This window comes from Oncorhynchus kisutch, linkage group LG30 (assembly GCF_002021735.2).
Source record: "Oncorhynchus kisutch isolate 150728-3 linkage group LG30, Okis_V2, whole genome shotgun sequence".
In the NCBI taxonomy this organism is placed as follows: domain Eukaryota; kingdom Metazoa; phylum Chordata; class Actinopteri; order Salmoniformes; family Salmonidae; genus Oncorhynchus; species Oncorhynchus kisutch.
Window position 1 is genome coordinate 47,704,216 of NC_034203.2, and position 14,831 is coordinate 47,719,046.

Genomic DNA, 14,831 nt, shown 5'->3' on the forward strand with positions numbered 1-14,831 from the left:
AGCTACTCATTCATGGGTTTTCTACATTGTAGAACATATATGGAATCATGTAATAAACAAAAAAGTGTTAAACAAATCAAAATATATTTTAGATTCTTCAAAGTAGCCACCCTTTGCCTTGATGACAGCTTTACACACTCTTGGAATTCTCTCAACCAGCTTCATGAGGTAGTCACTTGGAATGCATTTCAATTAACATGTGTACCTTGTTTAACGTGGAATCTATTTCAACCGGGAGAAAAAGGTACATTTGCAAACCGTAGCCGTGCTTGATGCCTCCTTCACACCGCTGAGAAATGTGGGGTTGGAAAGTCACAAGTTTAGACAAAGAACACTGGATCGAGACAAAACTATCGATGGCTGTGTGAATGCATTAAGAGAAGTGGAACTATCGATGCCTGTATGAATGCATTAAGAGAAACTATCAATGGCTGTGTGAATGCATTTTAGAGAAACTATCGATGGCTGTGTGAATGCATTAAGAGAAACTATCGATGGCCGTGTGAATGCATAAAAAAACAGTCCATTGTTCCGTAGAGAGAACAGTCCATTGTTCCGTAGAGAGAACAGTCCATTGTTCCGCAGAGAAAACAGTCCATTGTGTTCCGTAGAGAAAACAGTCCATTGTGTTCCGTAGAGAAAACAGTCCATTGTGTTCCGTAGAGAAAACAGTCCATTGTGTTCCGTAGAGAAAACAGTCCATTGTGTTCCATAGAGAGAACAGTCCATTGTCTTCCGTAGAGAAAACAGTCCATTGTGTTCCGTAGAGAGAACAGTCCATTGTGGTCGGTAGAGAAAACAGTCCATTGTGGTCGGTAGAGAAAACAGTCCATTGTGTTCCGTAGAGAGAACAGTCCATTGTGGTCGGTAGAGAAAACAGTCCATTGTGGTCGGTAGAGAAAACAGTCCATTGTGGTCCGTAGAGAGAACAGTCCATTGTGTTCCGTAGAGAAAACAGTCCATTGTGTTCCGTAGAGAGAACAGTCCATTGTTCCGTAGAGAAAACAGTCCATTGTGTTCCGTAGAGAGAACAGTCCATTGTTCCGTAGAGAAAACAGTCCATTGTGTTCCGTAGAGAAAACAGTCCATTGTGTTCCGTAGAGAGAACAGTCCATTGTGGTCGGTAGAGAAAACAGTCCATTGTGTTCCGTAGAGAAAACAGTCCATTGTGGTCGGTAGAGAAAACAGTCCATTGTGTTCCATAGAGAGAACAGTCCATTGTGGTCCGTAGAGAGAACAGTCCATTGTGGTCCATTGTGGTCCATTGTGGTCCATTGTGGTCCGTAGAGAGAACAGTCCATTGTGGTCCGTAGAGAAAACAGTCCATTGTGGTCCGTAGAGAGAACAGTCCATTGTGGTCCGTAGAGAAAACAGTCCATTGTGGTCCGTAGAGAGAACAGTCCATTGTGGTCCATTGTGGTCCGTAGAGAGAACAGTCCATTGTGGTCCGTAGGGAGAACAGTCCATTGTGGTCCGTAGAGAAAACAGTCCATTGTGGTCCGTAGAGAAAAGTGCATCAACATACCAGATATTGGTGCTCAGAGGAAACGTAGAAGCATTGATAGGAAGGAAAATATGTTTTGACTTGAAAATACAGAGCACAAGAGATCATGTCAATTCAGTAGAGCAATCATCCCTTTTCCAAGGACTTGGACATATCAGTGGATACACTCACAAAAGGTACGGTGAATGAGCAAATAGTCCCTGTAGCTCAAGGCCTGAGATCTGTTTCCTTATCCAATGCTGGAAGCTGTCAATCAAGAGCTGGACTCGATGTTAGATGATGACATCATACAAGAAGTGAATCAAAGATCACAAAGGATTTCCAATATTCTCCACATTCCAAAGAAAGACAAAAGAAGTCAGAGTTTGTGCTGACTTATGAGAACATAGATATATCATAGAGAACGACACGAAGTTCCCACAGTAGACAGTATACTGCAAGCATTGCAAGGAGCGAAAGTGTTTTCAAAACTGGATGCGAGAAAAGGATCATGGCAAGTTGAACTATCCTCAGAATCAAGAAACCTGACAACATTCATCACACACAGTGGATACTACAGATTCAAGAAATTTCCTTTCAGATTATCAAGCGCACCTGAGGCATACCAGAAAGACATGGACTTTATGCTATGTGGATTAACAACATTCAAATCAAATTGTATTGGTCACATACACCTGGTTAGCAGATGTTATTACCAGTGAAGCAAAATGCTTATTGAATTCTAGGTCAGGTGAACAAAAGGACTTAAGTTCCTGTATGTTGCTACAATTACACCATGATTGTGATACACCATGATTGTCGTTAATCATGAAACCTACACCCCTACCGGAGAGATGTTTATTCCTGTCGGGGTGATGCACTGAAAATCCGGATTCTGACAGCATGTCCCAAGCTAGCCATGTTTCCGTGAAACAGAATGTTACAATCCCAGATCCTCTTTGGGAAGTAACTCTTGCAGTGATTTCAGCGACTTTGTTAACTGGGGACTGGACATTAGCGAGTAATATACTGGGAAGCGGTGGGTGGTGTGCGCGCATCCGAAGCCTCACTAGAAGACCGCTCCGGCATTGTTTTGGGTCGGCCTCTCAAATCAGTTCAAATTCCCTGGGAGGTGCTGACAAAGGACCCGCTTTGGGAAAGTCGTATTCCTGGTCGTTGTGCTGGTAAGTTGACGTAGAGAGAACAGTCCATTGTGGTCGGTAGAGAAAACAGTCCATTGTGTTCCGTAGAGAAAACAGTCCATTGTGGTCGGTAGAGAAAACAGTCCATTGTGTTCCGTAGAGAGAACAGTCCATTGTGGTCCGTAGAGAAAACAGTCCATTGTGGTCCGTAGAGAGAACAGTCCATTGTGGTCCGTAGAGAAAACAGTCCATTGTGGTCCGTAGAGAGAACAGTCCATTGTGGTCCGTAGAGAAAACAGTCCATTGTGGTCCGTAGAGAAAACAGTCCATTGTGGTCCGTAGAGAAAAGAAAGACCATTGGAAAGAACAAAATCAAGGTGACAAAAATAAATAGAGACAAAGCTAAAAGTGACAACCCAGTTACAGCTGTGAAGGAACCTGAATCTGACTGTCTATTCAATCTATCAGGAAGGAAAAGAAACAGTGCAAGTCAATGGACAATATCTGAAAATGATCCTTAATCCAGTCAGTGGAAGGAATTTCATCAGAGAAGCCCTGTTCAAGAGAACGTTTGCAGGAATGGAACTTAGAGAGTAATAAAAAGTGCTATGTTTCTGCTCAGACTACTCCACTACATTGTGTCGGTTATTTGAAAGCAGAACTTTTGAATAAAAGTGCATCAACATACCAGATATTGGTGCTCAGAGGAAACGTAGAAGCATTGATAGGAAGGAAAATATGTTTTGACTTGAAAATACAGAGCAAAAGAGATCATGTCAATTCAGTAGAGCAATCATCCCTTTTCCAAGGACTTGGACATATCAGTGGATACACTCACAAAAGGTACGGTGAATGAGCAAATAGTCCCTGTAGCTCAAGGCCTGAGATCTGTTTCCTTATCCAATGCTGGAAGCTGTCAATCAAGAGCTGGACTCGATGTTAGATGATGACATCATACAAGAAGTGAATCAAAGATCACAAAGGATTTCCAATATTCTCCACATTCCAAAGAAAGACAAAAGAAGTCAGAGTTTGTGCTGACTTATGAGAACATAGATATATCATAGAGAACGACACGAAGTTCCCACAGTAGACAGTATACTGCAAGCATTGCAAGGAGCGAAAGTGTTTTCAAAACTGGATGCGAGAAAAGGATCATGGCAAGTTGAACTATCCTCAGAATCAAGAAACCTGACAACATTCATCACACACAGTGGATACTACAGATTCAAGAAATTTCCTTTCAGATTATCAAGCGCACCTGAGGCATACCAGAAAGACATGGACTTTATGCTATGTGGATTAACAACATTCAAATCAAATTGTATTGGTCACATACACCTGGTTAGCAGATGTTATTACCAGTGAAGCAAAATGCTTATTGAATTCTAGGTCAGGTGAACAAAAGGACTTGAGTTCCTGTATGTTGCTACAATTACACCATGATTGTGATACACCATGATTGTCGTTAATCATGAAACCTACACCCCTACCGGAGAGATGTTTATTCCTGTCGGGGTGATGCACTGAAAATCCGGATTCTGACAGCATGTCCCAAGCTAGCCATGTTTCCGTGAAACAGAATGTTACAATCCAAGATCCTCTTTGGGAAGTAACTCTTGCAGTGATTTCAGCGACTTTGTTAACTGGGGACTGGACATTAGCGAGTAATATACTGGGAAGCGGTGGGTGGTGTGCGCGCATCCGAAGCCTCACTAGAAGACCACTCCGGCATTGTTTTGGGTCGGCCTCTCAAATCAGTTCAAATTCCCTGGGAGGTGCTGACAAAGGACCCGCTTTGGGAAAGTCGTATTCCTGGTCGTTGTGCTGGTAAGTTGACGTCTCTCTGATATCCAATAGTTCTTCCCGGCTGTATGTTCTAACACTTAAGGTTTTCTGGGCAATGCAATGCAAGAAATAATACATGAAAAAATATAGAAAAATACTGCACAGTTTCCTAAGGACTAGAAGCGCAGCTGCCATCTCTATCGGCACCATTTTTAACAGCAGTGATTATTGACACAAACCCAGTAGGACTTGGAGCTATTAACACAGGTGTGAGTGTTGATGAGGACAAGGCTGGAGATTATTCTGTCATGCTGATTGAGTTTGAATAACAGACTGGAAGCTTCAAAAGGAGGGTGGTGCTTGGAATCATTGTTCTTCCTCTGTCAACCATGGTTACCTGCAAGGAAACACGTGCCGTCATCATTGCTTTACACAAAAAGGGCTTCACAGGCAAGGATATTGCTGCAAGTAAGATTCCACCCAAATCAACCATTTATCGGATCATCAAGAACTTCAAGGAGAGCGGTTCAATTGTTGTGAAGAAGGCTTCAGGGCGTCCAAGAAAATCCAGCAAGCGCCAGGACCGTCTCCTAAAGTTGATTCAGCTGCGGGATCGGGGCATCACTAGTACAGAGCTTGCTCAGGAATGGCAGCAGGCAGGTGTGAGTGCATCTGCATGCACAGTGAGGTGAAGACTTTTGGAGGAGGGCCTGGTGTCAAGAAGGGCAGCAAAGAAGCCACTTCTCTCCAGGAAAAACATCAGGGACAGACTGATATTCTACAAAAGGTAAAGGGATTGGACTGCTGAGGACCGGGGTAAAGTCATTTTCTCTGATGAATCCCCTTACCGATTGTTTGGGGCATCCAGAAAAAAGCTTGTCCGGAAAAGACAAGGTGAGCGCTACCATCAGTCCTGTGTCATGCCAACAGAAAGCATCCAGAGACCATTCATGTGTAGTGTTGCTTCTCAGCCAAGGGAATGGGCTCACTCACAATTTTGCCTAAGAACACAGCCATGAATAAAGAATGGTACCAACACATCCTCCGAGAGCAACTTCTCCCAACCAGTTTGGTTATGAACAATGCCTTTTCCAGCATGATGGAGCATCTTGCCATAAGGCAAAAGTGATAACTAAGTGGCTCGGGGAACAAAACATCGATATTTTGGGTCCATGGCCAGGAAACTCCCCAGACCTTAATCCCATTGAGAACTTGTGGTCAATCCTCAAGAGGCGGGTGGTCAAACTAAATTCTGACAAACTCCAAGCATTGATTATGCAAGAGTGGGGTGCCATCAGTCAGGATGTGGCCCGGAAGTTAATAGACAGCATGCCAGGGAGGAATGCAGAGGTCTTGAAAAAGAAGGGTCAACACTGCAAATATTGACTCTTTGCATCAACTTCATGTAATTGTCAATAAAAGCCTTTGACACTTACGCTGTGTCTGAGAATTCAAAGACTTGGACCACAAGATTGAGCACATCAAGGGAAAAACAAACATTGCAGATTCCCTATCTCGCCTTCCCTATCCTGAAACTGAAGAAAATGGATACGTTGATGATTATGTGCAGAGAGTGCTTTCAGTTAGCGACCTACCTGCATTGGCAATCAAGGATCTGAAAGAAGCAACAAAACCGGATAAAAATTTGACAAAGTTGATTCAAACTGTGGAAAGGAAAAATGGCCATATTCAGTTCCAGAGGATCTACATACAACAGAATGGACAACACATGATAGGACGTATTCTAAGAGGACACAGGATTGTGTTACCAAAAACATAGATCAAACAAGCGTTCGACATCGCAACACACAACTCATCAAGGAATGGTTTGTCCAAAACAGTAGCAAAGAAGCAGGACTTTGATGCTGAAAGACTGATAAGAAATTGTACGGCATCTGTGCTAAACCAGCCACTGCACGAAGACCAACCACTAGAACTACCACCAAGACACTGCATTAAACTAGGACTTAGTGGGATCCATAATGAATACATCATTACCGTAACTGACTATTACACCTGTTACCCAGAAGCTGTTGTCATATCTGACATGTCTTCAAGTACGGTGTCTTTGTAGGTGTTGCCCCCTAGAGGTGGTTATAGATGCCAGACAATTCGTTGGACAGACTTTTGAAAACTTGTTGCCATTAGAGCATCGCCATATTATCCAAAGAGCGATTCCATCGATATGTGAAGAAAGCAGAAGAACAGCCAACAGTGAGGGGAAAAGTGAACTCTTCGTTTTGACGTCATTTCCGGTCACAACTTGCAGGCTTGTTTTCGAGTTGCTGTGCGTTTTGTTGCCAACCTGTTTTGCTACCTGACAACTTTACGGTTTTCACTTTTTAATTACCGTTCATATATTTATTTATTTTTTCCTCAATTTTTTCACTCCGAACGCTTTATCTGGACACGATTCGTCAGGACCTCCAACAGCCGAAGCTAAGTAGTAACATTAACATGATGCCTTCTAATTGCAGCCGCTGTACTCGCCTTACGGCGAGGACAGCTGTGCTGCAAGCCCAGCTTCAGACGCAATCGTTAGGCAAGGGTAATTTCAGTGTAGGAAAGGATGAAACAGCGTCTGTGCCACCAGTAAGTACAGATAGTAGTGTAAATCCCCTGGCACAGTCCCCGCAGCCGGACAACTTTCTCACGGTTTCTGGAAGGAAATGCTGTAGGAACGCTCAACCGGTGTCGCTCATTCAGCCGACAGAAACTTTCAACCGGTTTTCCCCATTAAGCAGCGGGTCGGAGTCAGAGGCCGATTCTTCTCTGGTCTCTACTCCTCCCGTTACGGGGTCTGAGACGCCGAAGCTTCCCACCATTAGCTCTGACAAATTGAAAACTCTAGTCATTGGCGACTCCATTACCTGCAGTATTAGACTTAAAGCGAATCATCCAGCGATCATACACTGTTTACCCGGGGGCAGGGCTACCGACGTTAAGGCTAATCTGAAGATGGTGCTGGCTAAAGCTAAAACTGGCGAGTGTAGAGAGTATAGAGATATTGTTATCCACGTCGGCACCAACGATGTTAGGATGAAACAGTCAGAGATCACCAAGCGCAACATAGCTTCTGCGTGCATATCAGCTAGAAAGATGTGTCGGCATCGAGTAATTGTCTCTGGCCCCCTCCCAGTTAGGGGGAGTGATGAGCTCTACAGCAGAGTCTCACAACTCAATCGCTGGTTGAAAACTGTTTTCTGCCCCTCCCAAAAGTTAGAATTTGTAGATAATTGGCCCTCTTTCTGGGACTCACCCACAAACAGGACCAAGCCTGACCTGCTGAGGAGTGACGGACTCCATCCTAGCTGGAGGGGTGCTCTCATCTTATCTACCAACATAGACAGGGCTCTAACTCTTCTAGCTCCACAATGAAATACGGTGCAGTCCAGGCAGCAGGCTGTTAGCCAGCCTGCCAGCATAGTGGGGTCTGCCACTAGCACAGTCAGTGTAGTCAGCTCAGCTATCACCATTGAGACCGTGTCTGTGCCTCGACCTAGGTTGGGCAAAACTAAACATGGCGGTGTTCGCCTTAGCAATCTCACTAGGATAAAGACCACCTCCATTCCTGTCATTACTGAAAGAGATCATGATACCTCACATCTCAAAATAGGGCTACTTAATGTTAGATCCCTTACTTCAAAGGCAATTATAGTCAATGAACTAATCACTGATCATAATCTTGATGTGATTGGCCTGACTGAAACATGGCTTAAGCCTGATGAATTTACTGTTTTAAATGAGGCCTCACCTCCTGGCTACACTAGTGACCATATCCCCCGTGCATCCCGCAAAGGCGGAGGTGTTGCTAACATTTACGATAGCAAATTTCAATTTACCCAAAAAAAATATGACGTTTTCGTCTTTTGAGCTTCTAGTCATGAAATCTATGCAGCCTACTCAATCACTTTTTATAGCTACTGTTTACAGGCCTCCTGGGCCATATACAGCGTTTCTCACTGAGTTCCCTGAATTCCTATCGGACCTTGTAGTCATAGCAGATAATATTCTAATCTTTGGTGACTTTAATATTCACATGGAAAAGTCCACAGACCCACTCCAAAAGGCTTTCGGAGCCATCATCGACTCAGTGGGTTTTGTCCAACATGTCTCTGGACCCACTCACTGCCACAGTCATACGCTGGACCTAGTTTTGTCCCATGGAATAAATGTGGTGGATCTTAATGTTTTTTCTCATAATCCTGGACTATCGGACCACCATTTTATTACGTTTGCAATTGCAACAAATAATCTGCTCAGACCCCAACCAAGGAACATCAAAAGTCGTGCTATAAATTCACAGACAACACAAAGATTCCTTGATGCCCTTCCAGACTCCCTCTGCCTACCCAAGGACGCCAGAGGACAAAAATCAGTTAACCACCTAACTGAGGATCTCAATTTAACCTTGCGCAATACCCTAGATGCAGTTGCACCCCTAAAAACTAAAAAAAATTCACATAAGAAACTAGCTCCCTGGTACACAGAAAATACCCGAGCTCTGAAGCAAGCTTCCAGAAAATTGGAACGGAAATGGCGCTACACCAAACTGGAAGTCTTCCGACTAGCTTGGAAGGACGGTACCGTGCAGTACCGTAGAGCCCTTACTGCTGCTCGATCATCCTATTTTTCTAACTTAATTGAGGAAAATAAGAACAATCCGAAATTCCTTTTTGATACTGTTGCAAAGCTAACTAAAAAGCAGCATTCCCCAAGAGAGGATGACTTTCACTTTAGCAGTGATAAATTCATGAACTTCTTTGAGGAAAAGATTATGATTATTAGAAAGCAAATTACGGACTCCTCTTTAAACCTGCGTATTCCTCCAAACCTCAGTTGTCCTGAGTCTGCACAACTCTGCCAGGACCTAGGATCAACAGAGACGCTCAAGTGTTTTAGTACTATATCTCTTGACACAATGATGAAAATAATCATGGCCTCTAAACCTTCAAGCTGCATACTGGACCCTATTCCAACTAAACTACTGAAAGAGCTGCTTCCTGTGCTTGGCCCTCCTATGTTGAACATAATAAACGGCTCTCTATCCACTGGATGTGTACCAAACTCACTAAAAGTGGCAGTAATAAAGCCTCTCTTGAAAAAGCCAAACCTTGACCCAGAAAATATAAAAAACTATCGGCCTATATCGAATCTTCCATTTCTCTCAAAATTTTTAGAGAAGGCTGTTGCGCAGCAACTCACTGCCTTCCTGAAGACAAACAATGTATACGAAATGCTTCAGTCTGGTTTTAGACCCCATCATAGCACTGAGACGGCACTTGTGAAGGTGGTAAATTACATTTTAATGGCATCGGACCGAGGCTCTGCATCTGTCCTCGTGCTCCTAGACCTTAGTGCTGCTTTTGATACCATCGATCACCACATTCTTTTGGAGAGATTGGAGCCCCAAATTGGTCTACACGGACATGTTCTGGCCTGGTTTAGATCTTATCTGTCGGAAAGATATCAGTTTGTCTCTGTGAATGGTTTGTTCTCTGACAAATCAACTGTAAATTTCGGTGTTCCTCAAGGTTCCGTTTTAGGACCACTATTGTTTTCACTATATATTTTACCTCTTGGGGATGTTATTCGAAAACATAATGTAAACTTTCACTGCTATGCGGATGACACACAGCTGTACATTTCAATGAAACATGGTTTCAAAATTGCCCTCGCTAGAAGCATGTGTTTCAGACATAAGGAAGTGGATGGCTGCAAACTTTCTACTATTAAACTCGGACAAAACAGAGATGCTTGTTCTAGGTCCCAAGAAACAAAGAGATCTTCTGTTGAATCTGACAATTAATCTTAATGGTTGTACAGTCGTCTCAAATAAAACTGTGAAGGACCTCGGCGTTACTCTGGACCCTGATCTCTCTTTTGAAGAACATATCAAGACCATTTCGAGGACAGCTTTTTTCCATCTACGTAACATTGCAAAAATCTGAAACTTTCTGTCCAAAAATGATGCAGAAAAATTAATCCATGCTTTTGTCACTTCTAGGTTAGACTACTGCAATGCTCTATTTTCCGGCTACCCGGATAAAGCACTAAATAAACTTCAGTTAGTGCTAAATACGGCTGCTAGAATCCTGACTAGAACCAAAAAATTTGATCATATTACTCCAGTGCTAGCCTCTCTACACTGGCTTCCTGTCAAAGCAAGGGCTGATTTCAAGGTTTTACTGCTAACCTACAAAGCATTACATGGGCTTGCTCCTACCTATCTCTCTGATTTGGTCCTGCCGTACATACCTACACGTACGCTACGGTCACAAGACGCAGGCCTCCTAATTGTCCCTAGAATTTCTAAGCAAACAGCTGGAGGCAGGGCTTTCTCCTATAGAGCTCCATTTTTATGGAACGGTCTGCCTACCCATGTCAGAGACGCAAACTCGGTCTCAACCTTTAAGTCTTTACTGAAGACTCATCTCTTCAGTGGGTCATATGATTGAGTGTAGTCTGGCCCAGGAGTGGGAAGGTGAACGGAAAGGCTCTGGAGCAACGAACCGCCCTTGCTGTCTCTGCCTGGCCGGTTCCCCTCTTTCCACTGGGATTCTCTGCCTCTAACCCTATTACAGGGGCTGAGTCACTGGCTTGCTGGGGCTCTCTCATGCCGTCCCTGGAGGGGGAGCGTCACCTGAGTGGGTTGATTCACTGTTGTGGTCATCCTGTCTGGGTTGGCGCCCCCCCCTTGGGTTGTGCCGTGGCGGAGATCTTTGTGGGCTATACTCAGCCTTGTCTCAGGATGGTAAGTTGGTGGTTGAAGATATCCCTCTAGTGGTGTGGGGGCTGTGCATTGGCAAAGTGGGTGGGGTTATATCCTTCCTGTTTGGCCCTGTCCGGGGGTGTCCTCGGATGGGGCCACAGTGTCTCCTGACCCCCCCTGTCTCAGCCTCCAGTATTTATGCTGCAGTAGTTTGTGTCGGGGGGCTGGGGTCAGTTTGTTATATCTGGGGTACTTCTCCTGTCCTATTCGGTGTCCTGTGTGAATCTAAGTGTGCGTTCTCTAATTCTCTCCTTCTTTCTTTCTCTCTCTCGGAGGACCTGAGCCCTAGGACCATGCCCCAGGACTACCTGACATGATGACTCCTTGCTGTCCCCAGTCCACCTGGCCATGCTGCTGTTCCAGTTTCAACTGACCTGAGCCCTAGGACCATGCCCCAGGACTACCTGACATGATGACTCCTTGCTGTCCCCAGTCCACCTGGCCATGCTGCTGCTCCAGTTTCAACTTCCACCTGACTGTGCTGCTGCTCCAGTTTCAACTGTTCTGCCTTATTATTATTCGACCATGCTGGTCATTTATGAACATTTGAACATCTTGGCCATGTTCTGTTATAATCTCCACCCGGCACAGCCAGAAGAGGACTGGCCACCCCACATAGCCTGGTTCCTCTCTAGGTTTCTTCCTAGGTTTTGGCCTTTCTAGGGAGTTTTTCCTAGCCACCGTGCTTCTACACCTGCATTGCTTGCTGTTTGGGGTTTTAGGCTGGGTTTCTGTACAGCACTTTGAGATATCAGCTGATGTACGAAGGGCTATATAAATAAATTTGATTTGATTTGAAAAGCCGGAAAGAGGAGCTACCAAAAATGATTACCCTTGCTAATCGCCTCAACGTGCTTCAGGGGAAACACCAGCCTTTCTCATGTTTGGAAGAGACATTCAAACTAATTTTTCAGTTTTGATTTGTTAAAAAAGTTTGAAATATCCAATAAATGTCGTTCCACTTCATGATTGTGTCCCACTTATTGTTGATTCTTCACAAAAAAATACAGTTTTATATCTTTATGTTTGAAGCCTGAAATGTGGCAAAAGGTCGCAAAGTTCAAGGGGGCCGAATACTTTCGCAAGGCACTGTACCTAGGTGTCTGGTTAGACTGTAAACTCTCCTTCCAGACTCACAATAAGCATCTCCAATCCCAAATTAAATCTAGAATCGGCTTCCTATTTCACAACAAAGCCTGCTTCATTCACGTTGCCAAACATACCCTCGTAAAACTGACCATCCTACCAATCCTTGACTTCGGCGATGTCATTTAGAAAATAGACTCCAACACGCTACTCAACAAATTGGATGCAGTCTATCACAGTGCCATCCGTTTTGTCACCAAAGCCCCATATACTACCCAGCACTGCGACCTGTACGCTCTCGTTGGCTGGCTCTCGCTTCATACTTGTCGCCAAACCCACTGTTTTCAGGTCATCTACAAGTCTCTGATAGGTAAGGCCCCGCCTTATCTCAGCTCACTGGTCACCATAGCAGCACCCACCTGTAGCACGCGCTCCAGCAGGTATATTTCACTGGTCACCCCCAAAGTCAATTCCTCCTGTGGCCACCTCTCCTTCCAGTTCTCTGCTGCCAATGACTGGAACTCACTGCAAAAATCTCTGAAGCTGGAGACTCTTAACTCCCTCACTAGCTTTAAGCACCAGCTCACAGATCACTGCACCTGTACATAGCCCATCTTTAAATAGCCCATCCAACCACCTCATCCCCATACTGTATTTATTTATTTATCTTGCTCCCTTGCACCCCTGTATCTCTACTTGCACATTCATCTTCTGCACATCAATCACTCTAGTGTCTAATTGGTATATTGTAATTACTTCACCACCATGGCCTATTTATTGCCTTACCTCTCTTATCCTACCTCCAATCCACATGCTGTATATAGATTTTCTTCTACTGTATTATTGACTGTAGGTTTTGTTTATTCCATGTGTAACTCTGTGTTGTTGTATGTGTTGCACTGCTATGCTTTATCTTGGCCAGGTCGCAGTTGTAAATGAGAACTTGTTCTCAACTAGCCTACCTGGTTAAATAAAGGTGTTCTCAACTAGCCTACCTGGTTAAATAAAGGTGTTCTCAACTAGCCTACCTGGTTAAATAAAGGTGTTCTCAACTAGCCTACCTGGTTAAATAAAGGTGTTCTCAACTAGCCTACCTGGTTAAATAAAGGTGTTCTCAACTAGCCTACCTGGTTAAATAAAGGTGTTCTCAACTAGCCTACCTGGTTAAATAAAGGTGTTCTCAACTAGCCTACCTGGTTAAATAAAGGTGTTCTCAACTAGCCTACCTGGTTAAATAAAGGTGTTCTCAACTAGCCTACCTGGTTAAATAAAGGTGTTCTCAACTAGCCTACCTGGTTAAATAAAGGTGTTCTCAACTAGCCTACCTGGTTAAATAAAGGTGTTCTCAACTAGCCTACCTGGTTAAATAAAGGTGTTCTCAACTAGCCTACCTGGTTAAATAAAGGTGTTCTCAACTGGCCTACCTGGTTAAATAAAGGTGTTCTCAACTAGCCTACCTGGTTAAATAAAGGTGTTCTCAACTAGCCTACCTGGTTAAATAAAGGTGTTCTCAACTAGCCTACCTGGTTAAATAAAGGTGTTCTCAACTAGCCTACCTGGTTAAATAAAGGTGTTCTCAACTAGCCTACCTGGTTAAATAAAGGTGTTCTCAACTAGCCTACCTGGTTAAATAAAGGTGTTCTCAACTAGCCTACCTGGTTAAATAAAGGTGTTCTCAACTAGCCTACCTGGTTAAATAAAGGTGTTCTCAACTAGCCTACCTGGTTAAATAAAGGTGTTCTCAACTAGCCTACCTGGTTAAATAAAGGTGTTCTCAACTAGCCTACCTGGTTAAATAAAGGTGTTCTCAACTAGCCTACCTGGTTAAATAAAGGTGTTCTCAACTAGCCTACCTGGTTAAATAAAGGTGTTCTCAACTAGCCTACCTGGTTAAATAAAGGTGTTCTCAACTAGCCTACCTGGTTAAATAAAGGTGTTCTCAACTAGCCTACCTGGTTAAATAAAGGTGTTCTCAACTAGCCTACCTGGTTAAATAAAGGTGTTCTCAACTAGCCTACCTGGTTAAATAAAGGTGTTCTCAACTAGCCTACCTGGTTAAATAAAGGTGTTCTCAACTAGCCTACCTGGTTAAATAAAGGTGTTCTCAACTAGCCTACCTGGTTAAATAAAGGTGTTCTCAACTAGCCTACCTGGTTAAATAAAGGTGTTCTCAACTAGCCTACCTGGTTAAATAAAGGTGTTCTCAACTAGCCTACCTGGTTAAATAAAGGTGTTCTCAACTAGCCTACCTGGTTAAATAAAGGTGTTCTCAACTAGCCTACCTGGTTAAATAAAGGTGTTCTCAACTAGCCTACCTGGTTAAATAAAGGTGTTCTCAACTAGCCTACCTGGTTAAATAAAGGTGTTCTCAACTAGCCTACCTGGTTAAATAAAGGTGTTCTCAACTAGCCTACCTGGTTAAATAAAGGTGTTCTCAACTAGCCTACCTGGTTAAATAAAGGTGTTCTCAACTAGCCTACCTGGTTAAATAAAGGTGTTCTCAACTAGCCTACCTGGTTAAATAAGGTGTTCTCAACTAGCCTACCTGGTTAAATAAAGG

General features: G+C 43.7%; 1 protein-coding gene across 2 annotated transcripts in view; it reads right to left on the reverse strand.

Annotated features, from left to right (window-relative positions):
* yipf1 (Yip1 domain family, member 1) overlaps nucleotides 1-14,831 on the reverse strand; it is a 31,710-nt gene that overhangs the window by 13,417 nt on the left and 3,462 nt on the right. The gene's annotated exons all lie outside the window — the stretch shown is intronic.